Below are 26,892 nucleotides of genomic sequence, written 5' to 3'. Positions count from 1 at the left end.
GCACACCTGTCCCCAGTCGTGGTGCATAGCTTGCACGCGCGCGTGAGGTTCTTGTAGCAGACGACAGAAAGTATCTCCGGGGTAAAACGAGGCTGCAGCACGACTTTACTGATTATTTCTACTTCAATGTAGTAGAATATCCAGCTGATTCTGCGTTTTGTGTACTGCATTGTCCTCGTACTGCCAATGACCTGTAACAGTACCATCATCAGATCATCAATCACCTAAACTTGTGTCAGATATTGGGAGCTTATATTGTGAGCGAGAGATGGGAATGTTGTGAGCCGTAACAATGATTTGAGGAACATGGTACCTGATCTCACTTCGCGTGTGGTAAAAGCAAAGGATTAAAGGAAAACGTCGTGCGGAACAGTTCCGCACTTCCTAAAAGACCGTCGAAACAGACCTTTATCCACAAAACGTACAAGCAATGCGAGCAACTCCGAGGAAACCAAACTCCTTTAATAACAAGTCACAAAACTCCTCCCAAGAGACGTTTTAAAAATACGACACCAAATCACTAAACATTTGAGCTTCGTGGATTGTAGCGCCATCTGTACTTCGTTAAGTTGGCTGCTTTTTGCGCTTACTAGCTGCACAGCATAAATCATTATAGCCCTTGCTAGGGCCCTCTGATAGCTCTTTCAAGTGTCAGAATGCCCACTTTGTACTTTTTGATAACGGGTATATACGCGAATTTTCACACGGCCTGCGCAACAAGCGGTTCTCTGTATTAAGCGGGCGTTTTTTTCTGCAGCGGTTGTGGCTGGTTGCGACGGTACAACGCCGCGACTTCTACTGCAGCGATGCGGGAGAAACGAAAACGCTACCTGCACTCGCATCGCACCAGTGCAGTCGATCGAACACACGCGAACATACTCAGAACGCTGCGGAGTGAATCGGTGCTAGACGGCTCGCTCGGCCACCTTCCTCATCCATCCGAAGCCACGCTCGCGGCGGCGTCCAACTCTCTCCCATCGCCCTTCTCTCTTGTCCCTCCCCCACCGTAGCAGCGTAAAGGGCACCAGCGTCGCCGTCAGCGCGCGAGAGGCGCTCGTCTACGCTGCCGCTGCTGCCTCGTCGGCGGCCAAACATGGTCGACCCGCAGCAGCCAACCACCTGACTCGCAACTCCAAGCCGGTACCAGCTGATCCTTCGTCCGCCGCGCTCTGGGCGCGTCGGCTTTCGGGGCCCAGGAAGAGCCGGGGTTGATCCCCTTCGCTCTCTCTCCCCGTCCGCGTGCCGGGGAACCCCGGGCCGGGCGAGAGTGGACGGTGAAGGGACTCCGAAGCGGCTGCATCGACGCCGACTCCCCGTCGAGTCGTCCTCGTCCCTTGCGTCGACGGCCCTTCTCGAAGTGGTGCGCGGCGCGCACTCCCGTGCGTGTGTGTGTGTGCGTGTGTTTCCTCCAAAAAACGATGACCCCGCCGGGCATGCTCTCTGCGTTGCGGCTACGACGCCGGCTGGTCGTGGGAGTTGTGGTGATTCGTGGTGTGGCTATATAGGCTGCTGCGTATCGTGCAACCGACTCAACAAAAACTACCTGTATACGTAGTGTTCCCATCTCTTCTTTCCTGTCAGTTACCGCAAAAAGTGGTGATTGTTGTAGGGGTTTCGGTTTGTGTTGTCTGCCAAAGAACTACGGCTGTGGGGTCACCCAACCTCAGCGTCGGCGCTCTAGATCTTCATACATTTGTGGCACCCGGAAAGCCGTCACATTCCGCTCAAGGACACTGAACTTCACCGTCACGGCCCGGCCACTTACAGGTACGTTTCGTGGTTATTGTTTCTTTCTTGGACGTTTGATGGCAAACTTCCAGTGCGGTTTCCACTTAGTAATGATAACATTAAAGTCCAGCGGTAAAGCAAGAAAGCCACGTGCTTTAACAATTGCGTTACGAGGGCATTGAGCTCCTTTGAGACGTTCTTGCCTTAGAGACTCGCATGATCTCAAGACCCACGTGTTCCGTTTCGGCAAGGTGCGCCTTCAGTTTAGACAGGGTGCGCGCGTGTATGCGAAACAGTGTGCCTATATTTAAAGCCCAGTCAAGAGGCCCTAGTTTCGCGTTGCGCTCTCAAGACTCGACGAAGGGCTTCTCGCTTACTTCGCCTCGGCGAAGAGAAACGGCGCATGTTTCTTATCGGAGACTCAGACGGGTTCTTTGTACGTTCTTTTACTCAAACAGCTGCGCACCCTTCTACGTCCTTAAGGCACATGTGCACAGCTGCAGGAATTGTGTTTCACAAATATCTCGTCTTCGACATTCTCCTTGCTTTTCGTTTTGTTTTTACGCTTTAGTACAAGAGGTTGATTTTGTCAGGCATGTAGGGACAGATCTTCGGAGCGATGGGCTGTGAAAGCTATTGTCTTTATAAGAGAACACGCGGGTTTCGAGTACACCAGAAATTTCGTTTTTTATTCTTTTTTTAGGGGGGGGATTGCAATTGCACTCTGAATGGGTATATGGACCGATTTATTCTCAGATTTCTGTATCAAGGCCGACCCTTTATTCTTAACGCGGGTTGAGAAGCATGCGACGTCGACCTGTTTATAAACTGTTCGGGGCACTGTTGGTATAGACTCCAATCAACTTCATAAAAGGAAGCAAAGATTGAGAAAGCAGCCGGTATTCATGTTTTAAAGTCTGACTCCTGTTATTTCTTTTTCGCTGCCTATTTGAATTCCCCGCGTCATTAAACTAACGCACGATCCAAGACCGACAATTGCGTACAAGAAATCAGCGGGAATGTTCGTCTTTTCGGACCACTGGCCCGAACCATAGGAAATCAGCTGGCCAACTTTTACGTAGCACGAGACGGTTGAGACGGGAGGTCATGCATACAACATGAAGCGCCAACTATAGCAGCTGTCGTTATTCGCGCGGAAAAGCACGGAACTTGTAAAACACTCGTAAATAATTCATTTTCCAATTATACATGGCAGCCCACGACGTCGGTCTTTCCCATGCTTTCCTGCGTGAATAAAATAGGCAAGTTGCGCTTTTTTGTCTAACTCAATTTGTCATCGCTTCTGCATTGCCGTACGCAAAATACAATGCACCAGTTTGCACCCGGAATACACGGAATCCATGAGCATTTTTATGCGTCGGTGATCGCAAGCTTGGCAGCAAGGACCGCGCATCTGATAATATATGGCTCACGGAAGCACATGTACAACATTTTTGGACAAAAATTTTGAATATTGTAAAATTTGAAGGTATGTTATGGAAACATTGAAGGTTATGGTTCATTCTTCGGATGTGTTGGAAAACCTTTCTTTCAAATTTGCCCGTCCCCATCGCTTGCATGGAGGGGTTAAGAAGACGGTCATAGAAAACCAATGGGGAGCACTTTTGACGATCAAAAAACGTTAATAGCAAAAAAAAAAAACACAAGCCTATCGTCGGGAGATTTGCGGATATAGTGATTGTTATTGGGAGATATTACGGTATATGAAAAAATCGTGTTCATAAAGTCATTCCCGTTGAAAAATGTTTTTGTCCAGAATTGTTCGATGTGATTCCTTCAAGGGCTCGATTCCGATTATTTTTATATAGTCCATCGTCTTATTCTCTTGACTTGACATCTAAATATCAGACTTCAACTTGATGCCCACCATGAAATCGCGAATATTTCCCCACCGACTATGCCGAAGCGTCTGCTGTGTGCAAGGGGTGCGACACCAGGATTAACCACGATTTTTTTTATCTCAAGAAATGGCGGCCTGAGCGCAGAGCGGTTAAACAGTTTTGTTTGCAAACAGCTGTTTCAAGTATTCACAGTCCGCCACCTCTTTAGAAATGCTGCTGCGGGCGAAGCGTAATACATCTGGTCCAAGTTGGATACAACTCAATAACAAAGCGGTTTTTTCCCTCCGTAGGACTCGTTTCCAGCTAATGGCGTCGGCCGATTCTCACGGCCGATTGCTTGACAATGCAGACAGTGGTGTGACAATGCAGGGACGTCACTATCCCCTTTCACACCATTGGCTGGAAGGGGTTCCTACGACGGGCAATTAGCGGCTTCGTTCTTGAGTTGTATCGGACAGTAGCGCGGAAAGGTTTTCTGACTGGCGCACTCCGATAGGTAATATCGTGCAAGTCAAGAATGCCTACTAAAATGGTCTGCGAGGCACATTGCAGGTAATCTAGATTTATTTACTCAAATAAACCCTAGTTTGTTTGTTTTTTTCACCTTAGAAAACGGCCGCGAGGAACCGAGATCGCTTGTTGTTATCATCTGGCTTCTCTACTTCACTTCACTTCAGTTCACTTCACTTCACTTTAATACCTTTAATGCCTTCTCCCTGTCTCTTTTTGCGTCGCTACTGCAGGGACATATTCATGTATGGAGCTTGTACGAAAGGTCACTTAGTTTCTGGAGTCGCGTCTGCTGCGCGACATTTGATTGAATATGAACGCAGCTGCGTGTTCTACTTTTAAATTTTGTTTTTATAGCGTTGTTCTTCGTACACTGTAGCATCTGAGGTCCCGCCCTTATAATGTTCGACATTCTTTAAAGGCCCCGAACTGCCACACACTGACACGGCCTCAGCCGCGGCTTATGTGAACAAAGGGTCTTGTGCTGGCAACTTATCATATAAGCTGGTGCCAACGTATATATTAGAACTTCTTGTGCATGGCTCCGCCGTCGACCCCGCTTTGTCTTGCGTACTACAAACGTCCTGATACTCCCCTTTCATTCTATTTTGCCGCCGCGGTAGCTCAGTGGTTATGGTGATCGGCTGTTGACCCGAAAGACGCCGGTTCGATCCCGGCCGCGGCGGTCGCATTTCGATAGAGGTGGAATGGTAGAGGCCCGTGTATTGGGCAATGTCAGTGCACGTTAAAGAACCCCAGGTGGTCGAAATTGTCCGGAGCCCTTCACTACGGTGTCCACAGTAGCTTCGAGACCTTTTATTTAGGCTGTACGGGTAGTTCCCACCTGAATGGAACACACTATCTATATTTAACCAATAAGTACTCCATCAGCATGAGGAGAGTTATCTCAGTGCCGATTAGACATTCTTAGCCTCAGTGTAGAAGTAAGAACGGCATTCATTCTTTCGTGCAGCCTGACGTCTTTAAAACTGAAGCTTGCTGTAGACAGCGCTATAACTTTTTTTACCGAAATAGAAGTGAACTATTCTTTGTTCGTAGGACTTTCGTGATAAGGGCACATGCTTTGTACAGAACTGTAGTTTTCACTGTCCAAGGGCAACAACCCCTGAGCAAAGGCGGAGACGCATTACTGGTGCGCCACTATCTGCGTGTATCTAATCTGGAAAACTGCAGTGTGGGGTTCGGATGTAATTTATTCACTATCACTGCACAGGTGTTAGTTGATACAGGGTGTAGTTCATACAGCGCATTCATCCGCACGGTTAGTTCCACCGCTGTTTGTAGATCTAATAAATTGACTTACGTTATGGGCACCCGTTACAGTTCTGCGACCTAGGCGTCTCAGCCAACTCGAACATCTTGGCGCTCGCGCAGTTTCGTGTTTAAGTTTCCGCCGCAACTGCGCCTGGCATCAGCCCCGAGTAAAGTCTTCACTATCAGGAGTGGAACTCGTGGACTGCTTGACGCTCTAACGGGACAGACTGTTCAGGACCTCACCTTAACCTAGGCACTGCTAAGGCCGAACTGGTGAAAGAATGCAACAGTCGACCATCAGAACATTCACTAGAGGGCCTCTTGCGCGAAAGACGTCGATCGCTCTCGTACATACCCAACAATTCTGGACAGCAGCATTTTTGAACGGGAAAGAGTTTATGAACGCAGTTCTTTTTTTTTTTTTTTCATGTATTGTAAGATTGTACTGTAAGAATAATAAATCCATACATCTCCCGTTGGCAGGTTTGCATTTCTTTTGCTATTAATGCTTTGGCTGTCGTCAAAAGAGTTCACCATTTGTTTTCTATGGCAGTCTGAACTGCTTGGTGCGAGCGATGAAAAAACTTTACAAGAAATATATTGCTACACATCGGAAGAACAGACCATTACCTTCAACACTTTCATAACAGTGCCCTAGAATTTTCCGATATTCAAAATTTTTATTCAAGAACGTTCGGCATGCCCGCCGCGTTAGCTCAGTGGTTACATCGTTCGGCTGCTGAGTTCGTGAAAGCAAGACTGAGCCCCTTCACGGTGGCCGCATATCGATGAAATCCAAAAGTGCCCGTCCATCGAGATTTCTGTGAGTTATAAATAACTAAAGGTGGTCGAAATTAATCCAGACCCCTCAACTGTCTCGTCTCTCAAAGCCCGTATATTCTACGTATTGCACCTAAAAATCCTCCAACTCCAGTCTATACTTTCGCTGACTCGGAACTTCAAGTGGACCAAAGATCTCTTCGAATTATGCGGATACCAAACGAAAGAAAGCCTTTCCTAGTTTGCATTCAGCAAAGACGGTAAGCTTTAGTTCGAATAAGCCGGAAGCTCAGATTAAAAATAACGATAGTCCACTGCATTAGTTGGTCACACTGCCTTAAAAAATTTGGTCTATGTTTTTCTGAGCGGATAACAGTTCCGCGGCAATGAGACAGTTTTTATTGGTCCCCTGTTGACGTTCCATCGAAAGTCGGGAAAATGTTTCTGCAAGGTGTCCCAACTCGACACGCTACCAGCGGATCTAGCCGCATATGTTACCAGACTATAGGAGGCAGATTTAGTAGAGCGTGCCCTGAGTGTCTCCATCCGTGAAGTATACATGCAGTCGGCACGGACGAAATTTTGCACGCATCGAGGTAATACCTTGCTCCCTGTGTATGTGAACAATTAAGTCGCGCTGCTCGCGTGCCAAAACAAAGTCGAGGCGTGCGCTCTTGAATACAGGAAGTAATTACGAGTGATACACGAAGGTTAGCTTCAAAAGCTCCATATCTGTTATTGGGGACGTGGATTTTATATGAGGGCTAACGGCAAGCTTCGAACGTCTCGGGTTCTTTTAAGGGACACTGTACACAAATAGAAGTTGCCCTATATATCGATAGTGTACCGCGTTCTAATCACAAGGAGGCCACTCTCACCCGAAACACAGCGCATGTAAGCTAGAAAAGACCGTTGAACGAAAGCCAGGTGTCGCCCTCACCGGCCAGTTCAGCAACTAAAATGCGTGCGTCGAAACCGATTTTTGTGCGGATCCCAGAGGTTACGCTACACCGCCATTCACTTCAAAACTGTGATCACGGAATCTTTTTCGGTTATGACGTCACGAGTCTGAAGTGACTGGCGGGAAGATTCCTAAATTCCATTTTCTCGCCGATATATGCGAGTTTTGGCGGTGGAGTGGGCTGACAAAGTCGTCGAGGGCTATGTACTCTCGACCACTTAACGCGACCTCTTGCCAAGCTCTTCCCGGCGAATAAAATGTTTTACAATCAATCAATATGCGTCTTTTGCTTCCGTAAAAGACGTCAACATACCCAGGAATAGCTAGGGAATCCATTTTTACTGAGCTCAATAATTGCGTTGAGGCGTCCTCGGTGATCCGTTAACGTGCGCTGACATGGCACGGCACGCGCCATACAGGCGTATTTTGCGTTTCGCCTCCGTAGAAACGCGGCCGCTGTGACAGGGATTCGATCCCGCGTCCTCGGACTCAGCAGCTGTACGCCACACGCTCTGAGACACCGCTACGCGTAACAAAGAGGGGAAAAGTCCTCCAACATTTTTACACTCAGAGTGGCAAATGCGCACTCGTCAAAAGGTGTACGGGGCGCTTATACTTGGGAATAAATTTGTCGTAGGACCGCATGGCGGTCCCATTGCTTAATATAATGTTACAAGGGGATGTCCTTGGCCAATTTACTGCAGCATTTCAACCGATATATGGCCTGCGAGTCTGCGCTTGAATCTTCTGTTCCGCACAGCCGCATCCCGTAAAGTATAGCTCCCGAGTGTACACGTCTTGACCGACGTAAGGACACGTGCCTTAAAACCCCACCACGCGTCATGGCTTTTGAGTGACGCAGGCGAGGGCGACCTAGAAGACTTTTATTCTTGAGTATACATATCTATATGCACGTGTACAAGGAAATGGATGTGTATTGCTTCATGTTTAACTTCGACGTGACCAGGGCGACAGCCACTTTATAGAGGTCGTTTTAGCGTGGATCGGCCGATTAGCGGAACTACGTTTTACTTGTTGAGACGGAAGTTATACCGGTGCTCCACCCGATGGCAGGCGTACTCCGCAATGCTGGACGTCTGCCCACAACCGCTGTCTCATTTGCGAGCGGTCATTGCCAACGATATGCCGAAGTCCGAGTTAGGCGATGAAATAGAGGACATCGCTTAGGTTTCTTTTCGTTTAGACATACAGGGATAGAGTCCCAGGCTGGCTTTTTATGACGCGCTAAACGCTTCATTTGGGTCGGTCCGCGAGCCGTTTTCATGCGGCTACGTTCCCGTGACACGCAGCGCTTCCTTATTTCAGTTCTAGCATCACTTTATTGCTCAGTAGTAACTAAGCTGGGCTTCGTGCGTACGTCAACAATGTCGTTTTGTTGGTGAATCCTTTGTGGAAATGTTGACTGTTTCCAAGAGGAACTTCATGAGCCACTGGACTAAGGGCGATTACAACCGCCATTGCCAGCACTTTGCATTTGAAAGTGAGTAAAGCCTGTCTCCTGGAAGCGTTCACTATGTGGACATGTTCGAACGGGCGTGTCTTAAACTCGTATACGTTCCGTTGCTCAGTTAAAATAAAACGGCTAACGCCGCCGTTTCTGATCACGTTTAGTTGCGTGAAAGTTCCGATGGGATTTAAATCAAAGACAGGCGCCTGTACTTTGGACGGCTTTAACGTATATCGCAAGTGTTCAAAGCGCAAGTTTTGTTATATCGCCTTTTAAACTATTACGGCCCCGCCACGCTGGATCACTGCATTTCGAGTTAGGCTACTGATCCGTTCACGAGTTCGACCCCGGCCGCGGCGGCCGCGTTTCGATGGAAGCGAAATGCAAAAGTTGCCTGGGTTCTATGCGATGGCAGCGCACGTCAGCCTAAATTAACCCGGAGCCCTCCACTACAGCGTCCCTCACAGGCCACGTGTCGCTTCGGGACGTTAAAACCCCGGAATTTAATATTTAAACTACGATTACGGATGCATTAGTGAGCACTGTTTTCGTCAAAATAACGTAACACGAAAGAGGGGTCAACTTTCTGCAGACGTCACATCCGTGCATGTAAGGCTTCGACTAATCGACGGGGACCGAAGTAGACGTGCTCAGTTCTGATACACTTCCGGAGTGGATACTTCTAAAGCGATAAATGTCATTTGTACACTCTAAACAGACAGGAGTAGAAAGGAAGTAAAATGTCCTCTAGCGCTCATCCTTTATAAAAGAGAGTGAACTGAAGGACTACTTACTTCCTGTTTACTCCCGTATAGACGTATTTGTGTTTAGAGTGTAGAACGCGCCCCAGGCGGTGGACTGCAGCGAGCACGCATTTCTGGTGCTGCTAATTATTTAGCTCGTAAGATAAGCCCGGCGACATCTGGCATATGTGCACATGAGCGGCTCGCGTGGTATGCTGAGAGGCACTCGAAAGCGCGTCACGAACGCGGCGCGTTGCATTGCGTCGCTTTCAAAACCGCTTGCGCGAGTCTGGACGCGCGCCAGCCCTAAAGAGGCGAGACACGTGGGAGATACACGCGGCTGGCCGGACAGAGCGAGGCAGCGCCTGCGGCAGTCTTGCCACAACATGCATTGCCTGACGCTCGCGAATGTAATACACGGTGTGGAAACCAACAGCTCTTCCATCTTGCTTTAAAGGGACCCTCCGCGGTGGCTCAGTGGTTAAAGCGCTTGTCTACCGACCCGGAGTACCCGGGTTCGAACCCGACCGCGGCGGCTGCGTTTCGGTGGAGGCGAAATGCAAGAGACGCCCGTGTGCTGTGCGGTGTCAGTGCACGTTAGAGACCCCCAGGTGGTGGAAATTATTCCGGAGACCTCCACAACGGCACCTCTTTCTCTCTTTCTTCTTTCACTCCCACCTTCCTCCCTTCCCTACGGCGTGGTTCGGGTGTCCACCGAGATACGTGAGACAGATACTGCGCCATTTACTTTCCTCAAAAACCAATTTATTATTATTTATTACTTTAAAGGGACGCTAAGGACAGCTAGCTCCGAAGAGGATATCGAGAACGGCCAATGGTAGAGCAGTCTCTTCCGTTTTTGTTTTTGTCTTATTCGACGGTTATGTGCCACAAGACACATACAGGTTTAGAAGGGGGTATGGGGATGTAGGAGAATGTTAGAAGAGGGAGTACTGACGGGTTTCGCCGTTGTGAAGAAGTCAGCGCAATCCCTATGTGGTAGAAATCATTACGGAGCCCTCCACTGAGGCACCTCTTCCTTCCTTTCTTCTTTCGCTGCCTCCTTTATCCCTTCCCTTACTGCGCGGTTCAGGTGTCCACCAAGATATGTGAGACAAAATGCTGCGCCATTTCCTCTCCCCAAAAAATCGAAACCAACCAAACGAAGAGAGAACACACAAGACGTTTATTCGTGCTGTCGTACAAGGCAGTTTCACCGAGTGAGTCGAACTGTGACAGTTGTCCGTTCTTCCGTAACACGTAACGTGGGGAAATTGCGAGTAAGATACGATAGCTGGGTCGGCATTTGCTCGGTACCAAATGTTTCAGTGCTGAGGAATTTGGAGTTGAAGTCCGATCGTTTTCCCCCGGCACTGCGGATTCAAACTCGTGGCGAATCCTTCCCTGTTCCTGTCTGCCTTTCCCGCTCGCCCACATTCCACGGATAAGTTATCAGTCATCCTTTAAAGGGACGCTGAGGAGAGAGTGAAGGTGACCTGTATCGACAGATTACAGCGTTCTAACGACAAAGACGATACTCTCTTTTATAAGTTACAAAATTCTGCACAATTAATTACAGGTGTCGCCAACACCGGCCGATTTCGAAACCAAACGGCGATGTTTAATCGGATCTCAGAGGCTATATTACATGACCATACACTTCAAAACAGTGATCATGGAGTCTTTTTCGGTGTAAACGTCACGAATTTGAATCAAATGGCGGGAACATTTTTTAATGCAATTTTTCCAGCCATAAATTCATCTTCTGTGGTCGAATAAACATCAGCATAGCCAGAAAAAGTCATGAAATGAATTTTTACTAACATCAAAAATTGCACCGAATGGTCCTTAGTGTCTTTTTGGATCCTCTCTTGCTCAATGTACAGTAGACACGTGAACGCCGGTAACAAGGATCTGTGGTGCCGGAAACCCGCGAATAAACAAACGCCCACGCGCATCACTGCATCCGTAACTTTCGCGACGATACCGCGTTCAGCACAGTCTGTACAAGACTGCTGCCGAGATGATGGCTGGAACATCAGTCGCCCGCGCGTTGCAAGCTGCACTGAGCGCAGTCTGGCGTGCAGTGCAGTAAAGAGTGTCGGCGGCTGGGCCAACAGCTGGTGTTTATTGTGATAACACGACCGGCGCCCCCTGCGACAAAACGATAAAAAAAAACAACAACGCTTCTACCCCGGCCGCCTTCACGCCCATGCCTCAGGCAGTTTAGTCGGCGCCCGCCTTCGTAACCGGGCCTGGGATACGCAAGCGATTGTATACAACCAGATAGCGCTACTGGTCTTAGCGACTCCTACCACCCGCCTTTAACCCCCCCCCCCACCCTCTCCCGCCAGCCGGCGTATGTATTCCCTGAAAGCCCTAACCCGATTACTACGAGTTTTTTTTTTTTTTTTGCTTCTCTTTCTTGTAGACTGTCGAGACTGGACCAGGTCAGCTTTTATTATTTTTTATTCCATCGCCCCAGCTTGAGCCCTAATCGGGCCAATAATTTGTTCAGCGAACGCGGCGCAGGTAGTGATTACCACCTGGGTTCTCTGGGTAAGCCAGTCAGGAGGTAATGGCGACGCGGTGTAAAGGTTAACCTCGTGTGGAAACAAGGAGCAATTCTGCGTAACCAAACGCAGCGCGACGCGACCGCCGCGCCCTGTATGTAATCAACGCTTGCAAATATGTAAATAGTCTTCTCAAATAGCTCCTTGCACAACCCGCTTCCCTCTCTCTAAAGATCTCTCCCTTTCTCTCAATTAATCCCGCTCCCTCTTTAACCGCCGCGATGCTGAGTGGCTGCTAGGCCTGACGTCGCCTGTACTCCACGGAGCCGCTCGGAGCCGTGTTCAAAGTCAGAGAGAATTGAAAAAAAAAACTTGAAAAAAAGAACAAAAAGACATTGAAGAGACACTGCGAACGAATCCATCTAATAATTCTTCTAATTAGAAGGTGATTCTCTGGAATTTATGGCTATGTTGATGTTTGTCCGGCAGAAAACGACGCATTTTTCCCGCGAGAAAAATTAATTTTTGAATATTCCGGCTAGTCGGTCCAAATTCGTAACGTCCTCACCGAAAAGGATTCCGTGATCGCCGTCTGAAGTGAATGGCGGTGTAGCATAGCCTCTGTGATCTGCATATAAATGGGTGTCAACGCACGCAATTCACTTATGACGTCGGCCGGTGGTGGCAGGATCTTTTTTTTTTTGCGTTCTTTCACTTTTCTCTAGCTTATAAAAGCTGTGTTTTGGTGGAGATTAGCCTTGTGTCTCCCTTGGCACGCGTGGTGCATTTTACAGCCCGCAGTTTAGCTTAGGAACGTGAAAGCCCACGTATTATCATTATTATTATTTTTCTCTCGATTACTCATCCAACAGCTTTTCTTGGTTTTTACAGTGTGATCAGCAAGTTTTGTAACACTTGGTGGCCGTTTATTTGGTTCAATGTTTACCGTGACTCGTAGGTTTCCAGAATACCAAGTGTTGAATATTGGCGCGGTGGGGTGGCTAGACGAGCGTCGCTTAACACGCGGTGAAGAGTACAACCAGAAAGAAAATAAATAAACCCACGCAGGAAAAAAGAAACGAAAGTAGATGGGAACAGAAGAAAACAAATAAACTGGAAAGGCAAGTCGTTACCACTATACGGGAAAGATAGCGCGGACAGCGGCGAGTTTTTATCGCAGGCAAAACCAGCGCACGCGCATCCTTATCGCTGATAAGAGAAGCACGGCTTCTCTGCCACTCGTTGGAGGTCCTTCTTCACTCCTGCCGGCCAACACTCGGATCCGTGCTCGGAAGCCCCAAGCAGTTTATTGCGGCAGGCACACTGTTGGCATACGGGAGGCGTGATTTAGTGCTGTATAGTGGCGCGGACGTTGCACTGCCCGCTTTTCCTACGTGTCTTCCATTCCGTCTTGGCTCCTCTTGTTATCGCCTGCGACGAATACGGAGGCGTAACTTCATCTTCTCTTCCTTTTCGTTTGTCACCTTACCAGCCGGGTAAATTGCCTGGAACTAGGAATTCGGACAGCTGGCGTGCAACCGGTGCATTTTATAATTTTGGAGCAAAAATTGTACCGCATCGGTAGAATGTACAGCCGCGTTATGGCGTTGTATTAAAGGTTTTACTTGTGAGGCAGAAACGGCGCTTCATAAAGCTAAACCAAAGGTTGTGCCGGAGATGCAAAACCGGTAAGCGATAGCATTTGTACCAAAGGTTGTATCGATGAGATCCAACCGGTGCATTGCAGTATTGCACCTTAGGCTGTACCGAAGAGGTACAGCCGGGGCGTTGTAGCATTGTTCCTTAGGTTGTACCGACGAGGTACAATCGGTGCATTGCAGCGTTGTACCTTAGATTATACCGAAGAGGTGCAGCCTGTGCGTTTAGCATTGTACTTTAGGTTGTACCGGTGCATTGCAGCAATATACCCTAGGTAGTACCGAAGAGGTACAACCGGTGCATTGCAGCAATATACCCTAGGTAGTACCGAAGAGGTACAACCGGTGCGTTGTAGCATTGTACCTTAGGTTGTACCGGCGAGGTACAATCGGTGTATTGCAGCGTTGTACCTTAGATTATACCGAAGAGGTGCATCCTGTTCGTTTAGCATTGTACTTTAGGTTGTACCGGTGCATTGCAGCAATATACCCTAGGTAGTACCGAAGAGATACAACCGGTGCGTTGTAACATTGTACCTTAGGTTGTACCGGCGAGGTGCAATCGGTGCATGGCAGCGTTGTACCTTAGATTATAGCGAATAGGTACAGCCTGTGCGTTTAGCATTGTACTCTAGGTTGTACCGGTGCATTGCAGCAATGTACCCTAGGTAGTACCGAAGAGGTACAACCGGTGCGTTGTAGCATTGCACCTTAGTTTGTACCGACGAGGTACAATCGGTGCATTGCAGCGTAGTACCTTAGATTATACCGAAGAGGTATAGCCGGTGCGTTTAGCATTGTACTTTAGGTGGTACCGGTTCATTACAGCAATATACCCTAGGTAGTACCGAAGAGGTACAACCGGTGCGTTGTAGCATTGTACCTTAGGTGGTACCGACGAGGTACAACCGGTGCGTTGTAGCATTGTACCTTAGGTTGTACCGACGAGGTACAATCGGTGCATTGCAGCGTTGTACCTTAGATTATACCGAAGAGGTACAGCCGGTGCGTTTAGCATTGTACTTTAGGTGGTACCGGTGCGTTGTAGCATTGTACCTTAGGTTGTACCGACGAGGTACAGCCGGTGCGTTGTAGCTTTACACCTTAGTTTGTACCGACGAGGTACAATCGGTGCATTGCAGCGTTGTACCTTAGATTATACCGAAGAGGTGCAGCCTGTGCGTTTAGCATTGTACTTTAGGTTGTACCGGTGCATTGCAGCAATATACCCTAGGTAGTACCGAAGAGGTACAACCGGTGCATTGCAGCAATATACCCTAGGTAGTACCGAAGAGATACAACCGGTGCGTTGTAGCACGGTACCTTAGGTTGTACCGGCGAAGTACAATCGGTGCATTGCAGCGTTGTACCTTAGATTATACCGTAGAAGTACAGCCTGTGCGTTTAGCATTGTACTCTAGGTCGTACCAGCGCATTGCAGCAATATGCCCTAGGTAGTACCGAAGAGGTACAACCGGTGCGTTGCAGCATTGTACCTTAGGTTGTACCGACGAGGTACAATCGGTGCATTGCAGCGTTGTACCTTAGATTATGGTCGGTTGGTTTATGGGGTTTAACGTGCCAAAGCGACTAAGGCTGTGAGAGACGCCGTAGTGGAGGGCTCCGGAAATTTCGACCACCTGGGGTTCTTTAACGTGCACTGACATCGCACAGTACACGGGCCTCTAGAATTTCTCCTCCAAAGAAATTCCAGCCGCCGCGGCCGCGATCGAACCCGCGTGTTTTGGGTGAGCAGCCGAGCACCATAACCACTAAGCCACCGCGGCGGCGTACCTTATATTATACCGAAGAGGTACCGCCGGTGCGTTTAGCATAGTACTTTAGGTTGTACCGGTGCATTGCAGCAATATGCCCTAGGTAGTACCGAAGAGATACAACCGGTGTGTTGTAGCATTGTACCTTAGAGCAGGTCAAGGTACGTACGCACGTTAATGGATTTTAATTAGCATCCATTAACGTGCGTACGTACCTTGACCTGCTCTGCACTTTTCCTGTCACTTAACGTTACACCTCTTCCCTTGACGTTACAAGTTAGACTGAACGCAAGTGAAGAAAAATAACATTCAAAGCATGGTACAATATGTTCTCTATTGGAAGCAGTTTCTTTAGACTATGCGGGAATACTGCAGTGCAACGCAAAACGAAGGCGTGAAAACAATTATAAGTCGTATAGCGGTATCGAAAAACACGGCAAGCCCATTCATGTCGTCAAGACTGTCGCGTCACAACGCTTGACGTCACGAATTAAGCCAATGTGGCGCGAAATACAAATTAGTTCATTCGATCCCAAGCTCCTCTTCTATAAAACTAAGAGAAAGAAAAGTAAAGTTCATTTTGCACTGGAGTAAACGGGAAAGATAATTCCTCATAAAAATTTCATTGTGCAGCCCATAACGAACTAAAGCAATGTTTTTAAGGGTCATGCGTAACTTAAATTCCCACGAAAGCAATTTTCGGTCAATTTTAAGTGAATAGGTAATAGAAGCTTCACGAATGTACTGGCATAATCTTACGAGTTCGAAAAGCTATAAACATTTACACAGAGCCCGAACTAGTATCTATTTACGAGCACACAGCTTTTTTTTTTCTGTGAAAGGTAGAAAGAAGTGTGAATTAACAACTGCGAAACATTCTATCCGAAATTGAAAAAACAAAAAAAAAGATCTAGACATGGTGCTAGGACATACAACGTGCATAATTGGCTACAGATGACGCAATAGAGGATGGCACAAAACTATGAAAGGGAAGTAGAGTCCAGCGTGGCAGGGAGGTGAGATTGAGTGACGAGGTTAAGATTCTGAAATGCTGCCGCCGGCTCGAACAATTGGAAGTCGCTGGAAAGGGGACCCACTTTCTTGTACTGGACTAAACTTTGCTGCTGCTGATGTTGACGCTTATATTGCGAAACACCCCCCACAGAAATACGGGACTCTCGTAAAATACAAATGGTATGTGGGTGCAGTCAAAAAGACAAATATTTTATCCCTGCTCGCGCCATTAGGTATAACGGGCTTATAGTATAGGACAGAGGACGAACTGTCATTTACTAGGAAGTTGGTTTTAGAGGAACAGAGAAATGACGCAGTAACTGTCTCACATATCTCAGTGGACATCCGAACCGCGCAGTAAGGGAAGGGATAAAGGAGAGAGTTAAAGAAGAAAGTCATTTACTGGTGTTCTGTCTTTTTGTGCGTGCTGTTTACAGTGTATTCCAACGTTCAACGTTACTGAAATTGATGGTTATGTGATCGGATAGTTGCTGAGGGGCTGTGAAGGTTTGAATTGCCGACCATGCTCTTTACGCACAACGTGGGCAAGGCGCTGCCCTTCAAGCATAAAACGCGTTCGTTTATTCGTTTTCGATCCGCCACGACCTCTCCTCGACCTTTTCAAAGAAGCCGAAATGCTGAATGGCGGCCACTATAAATGTTAATTGCGCAGTATTTCCCTATCACAACTCCGTAGCCTGCATACGGGTCCGTTTTTTCACCATGACCGCACACGAGGCGCAGATCGAATCGTTCGAACTCGAGAGCGTCCGGCGACTCGATTTCACAGAAAGGGAGAGGGAGAAAAAAGAAGAGAGGAGAGAAAGGGAGCGGCGACGACTCTTCTGGAGAGACCCGGTGGCCCACATATCTTTTTCTTTCCTGCCTCATTCGATAACGGCGCTGCACGGAACGTCCCATTCTCCGCCGTTCTTGAAGACGACGCAAACCGCCAGGAGGCGCTCCACTTTCGTTCCTTTCCTCCTCTCTTTCTTTCTTCCCTCTCTCCTCTTGCCTCAGCCTTCAACCTTATTGATCTGCCAATTAGGTCGCCGTCTGCCGCCCCATTGAGCTTGGGGCCGATCGGGGGCAACAAAGCGCCCGCGTTGCCGGCACAACAATAGGGGCACGCGTGTCAGCCGCCACGAGCTTCCACGGCGTCCCGCGCCCTCTGTGTTCGTCCCCCCAATATGAGTATACGAATTCGTTCCAGTGTTTCTACTCGACGACTTACTCTCGCACTTCGTTAACCCCGTAATAGGGGCAGTTTGTTACCCTGTAATTTATCCCTGCTCTGGACGTTTCCATTAGGCGCCGTCTGGGCGTCGCCATATTGTTCGCTGGGCTGTTGTGTACACCTGGCGCTATGGTCGGGTACAACTCAAGAACGAAGCGGTTTTTTCCCCGTCAAATGACCCGATTCCAGCCAATGGCGTGGGCCGATTCTCATGAGTCTTCTAGCGTGACAATGCAGGGAGTGGGGTGACAATGCAGAGAGAGGACTATCCCCTTTATCCGCCACTCCCTGCGTTGTCACACTAGCAGAGTCATGAGAATCTGCCTACGCCATTGGCTGGAAGGGGAGTTCTTTGACGGTAAAAAGCCGCTTTGTTCTTGAGTTGTATCCGACTAAAGTACGGTGAAAGCGCGGTAGCACTGGCGCTCTGCACCTGTTCGCAACAATCGAAAGAGCATGTGTTTAGGCAGGCGGCATGTACCTGATGGAAAGGTCTATGGATTTCGTCATTGCGTGCTCGCGGAAGTCAAGATGTACTTTCTGAACTATTAGGAGCAGGTGCAAGCAGCTCGTGCTGCCGCTTCCTCGGGATTTGCTCGAGGTGTGCACCACAGTCCAGCCTATAGGGGTTTTAGTGCAACGAGGAAAATGGTGGTGGCGAGGAAACGCAGTGTAGTTTTGTGGGCTTATCTAGTACTTGCAAGTAAGGGGCGACCTTTAAATGGTCATCCGGTTTTGGGCGTTAATATACCGGTTATGGGCGTCAAGGTAAAATAATGGCCTCGACACTTAAACGCTGAGCAGATGGCTTGAGCACTGGGGCTGCACCAACAGACCTCAACACGTTGAAGAAATGTTTCAAGCGCTAGCTGCGATGGTTCTTGATACCGGTTCGGGGCACCAGTATACTGCACTGGTAGATGTATTCGCCTGTTCACACTCGAACGATTGTTTCAAACGGGAGCCTGTCATTGCACGTCTAAAGACTGTGTTGGCTCTTGGCGCTGGCATTGGGTACAAATACTGTATTGGTGGGCGTATTTATGGGTTCATGTTTGTGGTAAGCGGAAAACTGTCACGCTCCGTGTGAAAAGGCTGTTGCGGCAACTGCCGGGTTTATTATGGCAAGGTCTTGTATCTTTCCGTGTATTTATTCACGCATGGAAAAGAAAAACTGAACATCTGCAACAGTAAAGTGTTTATTCATGCTTCAGTCTGACGTTTCATTTCTTTCTTTCTTTGTTTCTTCCATTCTCTTCTTTCTTCCTTTGTTTGTTTCTTTCTTTCTTTATTTATTTACTTCTTTCTTTCCTTCTTTCTTTCTTTCCTTCTTCCTTTCTTTATTTCGCCGCCTCGGTGGCTCAGTGGTTATGGTGCTCGGCTACTGACCCGAAAGACTCGGGTTCGATCCCGGCCACGGTGGAAGAATTTTGATGAAGGCGAAATTCTAGATTTTCTTTCTTTCTTTCTTTCTTTCTTTCTTTCTTTCTTTCTTTCTTTCTTTCTTTCTTTCTTTCTTTCTTTCTTTCTTTCTTTCTTTCTTTCTTTTTCTTTCTTTTTCTTTCTTTTTCTTTCTTTTTCTTTCTTTTTCTTTCTTTCTTTCTTTCTTTCTTTCTTTTTCTTTCTTTCTTTCATTCTTTCTTTCTTTTTCGTTATCTTACATCGGTTTCGTACACTTCACAGACGTTCGACCCATTTCCATCTCGTTCTGCATGCTGGTAAATGCAACGGTGAAATTCGCCTCTCCTCGCGCATTTTCCCACCGTTCGCTACACCTTCCTTTTTCGTCCTGAATGTTCGCTTTCTTGCGCAGTTCTGAAGCGTTTCCGCCTCTCTTGCTCACGCAAGACTGATCTTCGCCCGCGAAACCGAGGAAATGCAAAGCGACAGTCGTCCTCAGAATTGGAAGGAAATTCAACCGTATACGCCGCCTAAACCTGCACGGCCTCACCTTTCTCCCCGCTTTCTTGCTTACCTAATCTTACCTTACCTAAACTTCCAGCAGCGGGGTTTAGTGGAACGAGAAATGCAGTTTGGTCGAAGCTCTGCTCTTTTTGAGTGAAACCTGCAAAAGGAAAGGAAAAAAAAACGACAGAAAAGAATGAAGGCAGCGATATATACCGTCTGCTAAAATAGAACGGGCCCGTAAACGTGACACTGTCGTCTGCAAGGCTGGATGCGCACGCATATATATGTTTTACGCTCGGCTTTTATGTCCTGTCTCACCGCTGCAATGCTTCCTTACTTTTCATGCAGTGATTCTTAGAACGTCCGTGCCTATACAAACAACCAAACTACGATCTACTCACACTGCTAAACATTGGTTTAGTTTCGATCGCTGTATACTTTCTTCGGAATATTTACACTGGTTTCCCTTATGCCCTGATTGAGCGTTGTCTGCATGACTGGTGATTATTCAGCAAAACCGCAACGCCCCTCCGGGGATCTATATTCCGGGGACGTTTCTTCCCACACCCCTTCAGAATATACCCGCAACAGTGTTCCTGTTAGGCTTTCGTGGAATATTGTTCCGCATAGAACGTTTTTTAGTTTAAATAAAGCGCTGTTGTTCTGCATAAATTATTGACTTTTGTATCTGGAACCCGCAGTCGACTTGAACGGAACTTTACAGAACAGCTCGATTCATTTCCAGTTAGTAGCTGGAACATATGTTTAACCATGATTAGGAGGATATGCACTGCCACTATAAAGGAGCTCAGCGCAGAGCTGCCGCGTCTGCTAGCGGCAAGGGCAGCAGGAGCAATTTATTTATTTATTTATTTATTGTACCCTCAGGGCCAAAGGCATTACAGAGGGGAGTGGGTTAATTAGGATAAAGAACAATGAATATAATACAGTGAAAACAGGTAGTACAAAATAAATTTTCTCCAGATTAAAACAAACAACATCCATAAAGCGTAAATAACATAAAATCAATGTACATAACACAGTGTAAACAGATATAACACATGATCAACTTCTTTCAGAATAAACAATGTTAGCTGTTGCGTCGTGAAAGGTTTTGTTATCTGCAATGGCTTCAATATCGGGGGGAAGGCGGTCCCATTCCACAGATGTGCGAGGAAGATATGACTGAAAAGAAGATTTGGTGTGGCATGTTGGGATGCCAACCTTGTGGCGGTGATCGATGCGCCGTGAAATGTATTCTGGGGGTGATATGAAATAGTCGTGAAGCGTAACGTGATGATATAGCTTGTGAAATAGTGTTAGGCGACCAATTTTACGGCGACATTGTCACGGTGGGAGTGACACGTTAGATTTTATGGCTGTGATGCTTGCCGTACGGTTGTAATTTGAAAGAATGAAGCGAACGGAATTATTTTGGACTAGTTCCAAGGAAATGTTTATTTCAGAAAAATAAAAGAAGCTAAGAATGCCGACAGCACTGCATGTATACCTGCTTATTTTCGTCTGGATAATGACCAGCTGGTGGGAGGGCTAGAAAATAGGAGGAAAACGGGGGGGGGGGGGGGGGGGGGGGGGGGGCAAGAAGGAATAAGAGCTGGATAGCATAGCGACTTTATTGTGATTCAATTCTACTTGATCCATTATGGTCTTCTTGATTGCCTCAAGCGGGGCCACACCTCCGTATCTCCGGAGCTGCGGACGGTAAGCGAGAAATGGAATCGAACAAAATGGATTGCTACGTTATATATAATTCTTGTATCATAAATTACCGGGGTCGGTCTGATGTAACGATAGGGAGGTGGATGCCGCGGCTTTCTGAATGGCGGGAAGCGAAACGAATTAAAATGGAATGCCAGCATGGGATCGTAATTATTATCCTAGCCCTGCTTAGTGTTCCAGAGCGCCTCGTGATTGTTTGCAGAATTTAGCCATGGATCGTATTAGTGAGTGGTATGTGCGGATCTGCCGGCGAAAGGACGCCTGATCGATCATTGATTGGCCTGTCTGTGCCGGTCACGTGCGATTGGCTTCTTGCGATACCCGGCTATTCTTACGCGAGGTGCGCAGATCTTTATGCTTTTAATAGGGCAGTATCAGATGATTTTATTTCTTGGTCCATCGGCAGGTGTCTTCTTCGAAAATTAAGCACAGAATCGTCGTTTCTACGGATGCTCAGTTGTTCGTTGTTATAGTCTGCAGAAGGCAGTAATTTTGCCTCGTAGATTAACCCTATCCGTACGAATTCACTTTGATCCAGCGCATCCCAATGCTCCAGTTTAATAAAAAAAAAAGCCCCGGGCAGGGTACTAAATGTGCAATAAAATTTATTCTCTCTCTCTCTCTCCAGTTAAGTAAAAAAAAATATCCGCATCAACAAGCCCACGTTTCTTTCAAGCTGACGTCGCCCATCGATCGGTTTTTAACGCCTGGTCAATTTATTTTTGTTTTGTTGTCGCATTTTATCGACCGTCTTACGACGCCGCCAATTTACTCGGCTTCTTCGCTCGTTCCACGACCCGTTTTGTCTAACTGCGCACTATTAACCCGGTCTTTTCTTTAAACTGGATTGACGTCCATCAAGATTAGAAAATTAGGATTTAAGAACGATTAGCGTGAGCTAAAACGCAGCGGGAACGCGCGCTGGGCTTGCCTATAAGAAGATTAACTGCTTGGCCGCTCTGAGCACCTTACATTCCATTACTCTAGCGAGGCGTTATGAGGCTGAGCGCGCGCAATTCTTCCCCCCCCCCCTCTCCCCTGTCCCCTCTCCCGCCTTCTTCGTTGATTTAGTTTATTACCCTTTGTGCCACTTTCCAAGCGCGCGTGGAATTGACGCGTATATCGAGCCTAATTCGAACAACAGGATTAAGGGAGGGAGGAAAATGGGGTTCAGGAAGAAACAAGAAAATCCGTGATCCAAATCCCGTTTCTGGCTAATCTTCTTCGGCCCCAGTCAATTAGCGTTTTCTACATGCATGCCTAGTTTATATCCCTTCTCGTGTTCCTGCCAATCCTTTCTCGGCGCGCCGGTTTTCTTTTTTTTTATTCTCTCCCAAAATACTGCTCCGCGCTGTTCGTTAAGCTATAGCCCCATATAAACTATACGCATAACTATCAGACTAACTATAGTCCCGCCAAAGGACCCCCTTTCACCCAGTGGCGTCGGCGGATTCTCACGACCATGCTTGAGCGAGAAAGTAGGCAGTTGGTAAATTAAAAGGTATAATCCCATCCCTCTATGGTCGGCGGTAAAGTCCCCTCTCCATTGTGGCGCCACTCCCTGCTTTGTCACGCTAGCAGGCTCATGAGAATCGGCCAATGTCACTGGCTGGAAGGGGGTCCTTTGACGGGGAAAAGGCCCTTCGTTCTTGTGTTGTGTCCGACGTGCTATAAAGCATGGAACGTACTGACTTTTTCTGATCCCTATAGTCTTCGATATGTTCTCCGACGACATGTAAAAAAACTCGAACACGTCTCGTTTTGTAAACTATCTTGGGTGGCGCCTTCCCTGAACGTGGTCCGGGACGTGAAGAAAGCTCAGATAATGTATCATTTCCCTCTCAGTTGTGCTCCATGTATATTCTTCTCGCAATCCGTAAGTTTCCCGTAACTTTAAATTCTAAGGAAGAAATGGGCTTGGGCTGGGCACGCAATGCGCAGGCAAAACAACCTATGGTCATCAAGGGTAAGGGACTGGATTCAAAGAGTAGGTAAGTGAATCAGGGGGCGACAGAAAGTCAGGTGGGCTGATAAGATTGCGAAGTTTGCGGGGATACGGTGGCCGCGGCTGGCACGGAACGTGGCTAATTGTAGAGGTATGGGAGAGGCCTTTCTCCTGCAGTGGGCGTAGGTTGATGAGGATGATGATGCTGATAATAGATTTTTCGCTAAGTGTTTCCTCGCCCCAGTTCTTTAAGCAAGTGCCTGCGATTTGGCACAGCAAGTATACTTGACTCATTTGTTTATTTATTTTACTTAGCGAAGTAACGCTGTTTACTGCGAAGCACGCCGTCCGCGGAGGGCACTATATAGATTTACTTAGTCCGCCGGGGGTTCTCTTACGTGCTCTTAGATTGCACAGCAAACGGGCCCCTTATGCACACCGCTTACATCCAAACATGGCCGCCGCGGTGGGGCTTGAATCCCACAACTTCGTAGTCAAAGTTCGAGCTCGAGGATGATAAGAATGGAATCGATTAGGAGGAAAAGATTTGTCTTATTCTGGTCCGGTTTGATGTAGTAATAGTTTTCTTTCCATGACAATCGACTGTCGCCCGTCGCGCCCTCTAGACGTGACAGAAGAACTGAAATGGTATAAAATCGAATTAAACGTGCATTTTTATTCAGGCTCCAAGCCCATACTAATGCTAGGTGCTGCTGAGGAAATAAATAAAAAATAAAGTGTTGTGTAATTAAATGCGTCTGAGCCTAGATTAGTTCAGGACGAGAAAGAGCTGGCTATTTCATCAGGAGATAACCATAACCATCAACCATGTCCCAGACGTGGCTTATAAAAACGTCGGCCGCTTAATTTAAAAACACGCGGATCGGTATGAACCCAACCATTCCCGTTGAGCGGTCAAAGTGCGCTGTGTCCAGCTTCCACTTTTTTTATTCTTTTTTATGTTTGCTATTTTCAGTATCCGCTCGCGGAGAGGCACTCGAATGTGCACGTTTTCCGAGTTCTTTCATCCCAAGATTCCTTGTTCTATGCGTTACACTTTTGTCGAGGCTTAGACTTACTCCAGCGTTATCGCCAAATCCGCTTTCGAAACGAGTGCTCCTGCTATGGGCACCGACCAATATAATCTCCCTCCCACAGCTGGCTCGATCGGGCGTACGCTTTTCCTATGGCTTATCGTTTTCCTATTACTCCCTCGGAAATTCAGTACCCAGCTCAGCATACCATGATCCTGAGCTTTGCTCTTCACTGTCGAGTTTTGTGCGCAGAGTTCCATAGTTTGTTCCGATGTGCTTGCTTCAATTTACTTTGGATTAGACACTCTTATTGTACGACGGATTTGGATTCACCGAGCGCCGGATGATGTCGTCCACTGCACGCTTCCTGTGTGGGCTGGGGACTCGCTAGCCATTCCCATCATGTACAGTCTTTGTCAAAAGTAACCAGGCTGCATGGTTTGCTTCTAGCTCGTACAGTGGCGCCCTTAAAGCTTCCCTGAAGCTGAAATGGTCGTTAAAGGTAAGGACTGGGGGTCTTCTTACCTTCCAACGCCTTTTGATCTTTAGGAAAGTCTCAAGGGCTCCAGTATACAAGCTAGAAGCAAACCATGCAGCCTGGTTACTTTTGACAAAGACTGTACATCATGACGTACATCATCCCCATCATGTAAATCATCATGTACAGTCTTTGTCAAAAGTAACCAGGCTCCATGATTTGCTTCTCATTCGTATAACAGAGCCCTCACGGCTTCCCCCCAAAGATAAAAAAGGAATTTGAAGGGGAGAACAGGGGTTCTTCTTACCATACAGAGATTTAGTGATTGAGGGCTGGCATAATAGCTTTAATGTACGACTGAGAAGAAAAATGTGCAGCCTGGTTACTTTTGACAAAGACTGTACATCATGTACAGGGATGTAAATGAAGCTCTATTGTATATTATATAAACTTCGCAATCCCTCAAAGGGTGTTTTAAAATTCTCCTATAGCGCTCAATTTTCCCATTGGCGGTCTATCTCTCTCTATCTGTACTCAGAGAAGTATTAGAGTATACGCAGCCGCTTCTCTGCATAAATTCTGTTTTCAAGATACATACGGTATCTCGAATTAAACGATGGGGCAACGTGTCTGATGTGGAGGATAAGAAAAAGCGTATGACCCAAGATTGGTGCGCCCTCTCTTGTTTAACGACTGCGAAATGAAAAGTCCGTAAAGTAGTCGTGCAGCCTACAGTGGAAGCTGCAACCTTTCGCGCTCTCCATAGCGGTAATATTCCTTTACGAATATGCCTTCTCATTAATACGCTCGACTGGTATAGTTTTTGGTGCTTCTGCTATCTGCGGTGAAATGAAGAGACTCCATCAGTACTTGTGCGCAGCGCCTTCTAACGGCTCCTCGCTTTTGGCGACGTCGCCGGTCACGTGACGTCGCTTCGCCGAACACGTGGCGTGACGTCACAGGATGTGTTACGCCATTGACTGATTCCCCATCAAAAAATTAATAAATATAGAGTGTGGACACTACATTGACAGAGACGATGAGAAAATACACAGCAACTGAAACGTTAACTCGAAACTCAATCTTTACTGCGAAAAAAGAAATACTGAATTCAGAAGCAGTCAGTGAGTGCATGCGTTGCTGGATCCCTTTTCAGTGTGTGTCGTCTCGCTGTCTTCGCAAGAAGGAAAGAAAGGAAGGGAAAAAGAGAGAGAAAGAAAGAAAGAGAAAGGAAACAAGAGAAAGGAAAGAGAGAAGGAGAAAAAGAAAGGAGGAGAAGAAGAGAAAGAGAAAGAAGGAGAAACAAAGAGAGAAAGAGAGAGAAAGAAAGAGAAAAAGAAAGAAAGGAAGAAAGAAAGGAAGAAAGAAAGGAAGAAAGAAAGGAAGAAAGAAAGGAAGAAGGAAAGGAAGAAGGAAAGAAAGAAGGAAAGAAAGAAGGAAAGAAAGAAGGAAAGAAAGAAAGAAGGAAAGAAAGAAAGAAGGAAAGGAAGAAAGGAAGAAAGGATCAATGTGCACACAGTCCGGCCATGATTAGGAAGGAAATTCTTGACTTCCTATGCGCACGTCACCGTATAGTGCTTGGTTACAGTTCGTTCCACATGTATTTTTTCACACCAGAAGGACAAAAAGCAGGACGCGACGAACAGAAAACCGCCGCGCCGATATTTTCACCGTCAGCCGATATGTTTGGCGTTACGCGAAGTTCCGCCGTCGCCTTCACTTTGTCGCCCGCGAGTTTCTCTCAGTTATTACCGTGCATCGCTCTGCTGTTCCCCCAAGCATGCCTAACCACGTTTCGCGGCCGAAAAGTACGAAGCCAAGCTGAGTCTAGCGCTGAGTCTAGCGTTTGGCGTCGCGCCTCCCGAGGGAGGGCGTCAGCGCCTCCGAGCGCCATCGTGGCACCACTGAAAAAGAGGCTGTAAAGTGCGCACAACCCTCATCTCTCTTAGCGCGCTTAGCGCGACGCGCGTGACGCCGACGTCGGCGATCCGCAGTGGAACCCGCGCGTGCGGCGGCCCGACGATGTTGTTAAGAAACTGCCACGCCCGTACTTCGTCGCACACGAGAGCCATGCTCGCGCACTGCAGAGATCGCCTGGAACGTTATCTGTTTGGCGACAAGGATTTCTGGGAAGGCCGAGCAGCGAAGGTCTCTTTGGCTGATTTCAGCTCCTTAGCGGGTAAGCGGGTGTAACCTCAGCATGCCCGGTACGCCTGAGCTAAGTATATCGGCGTGTTGGGTGCGCTTGCAGAATACGCAGTGT

General features: G+C 47.5%; 1 long non-coding RNA gene across 1 annotated transcript in view; it reads left to right on the top strand.

Annotated features, from left to right (window-relative positions):
- Positions 1-1,022: 1,022 nt before the first annotated feature.
- Positions 1,023-26,892, top strand: part of LOC149346642 (uncharacterized) — a 176,057-nt gene continuing 150,187 nt past the window's right edge. The window contains exon 1 of the long non-coding RNA XR_016292438.1: positions 1,023-1,767. This is a non-coding gene — a long non-coding RNA (uncharacterized LOC149346642). The remainder of the gene's footprint in view (positions 1,768-26,892) is intronic.

This window comes from Amblyomma mixtum, chromosome 4, assembly GCF_055824585.1.
Source record: "Amblyomma mixtum isolate Tamu chromosome 4, ASM5582458v1, whole genome shotgun sequence".
Lineage (NCBI taxonomy): Eukaryota > Metazoa > Arthropoda > Arachnida > Ixodida > Ixodidae > Amblyomma > Amblyomma mixtum.
The sequence above is the reverse complement of the archived record's forward strand: the minus strand, read 5'-3'. Positions and strand labels throughout refer to the sequence as shown.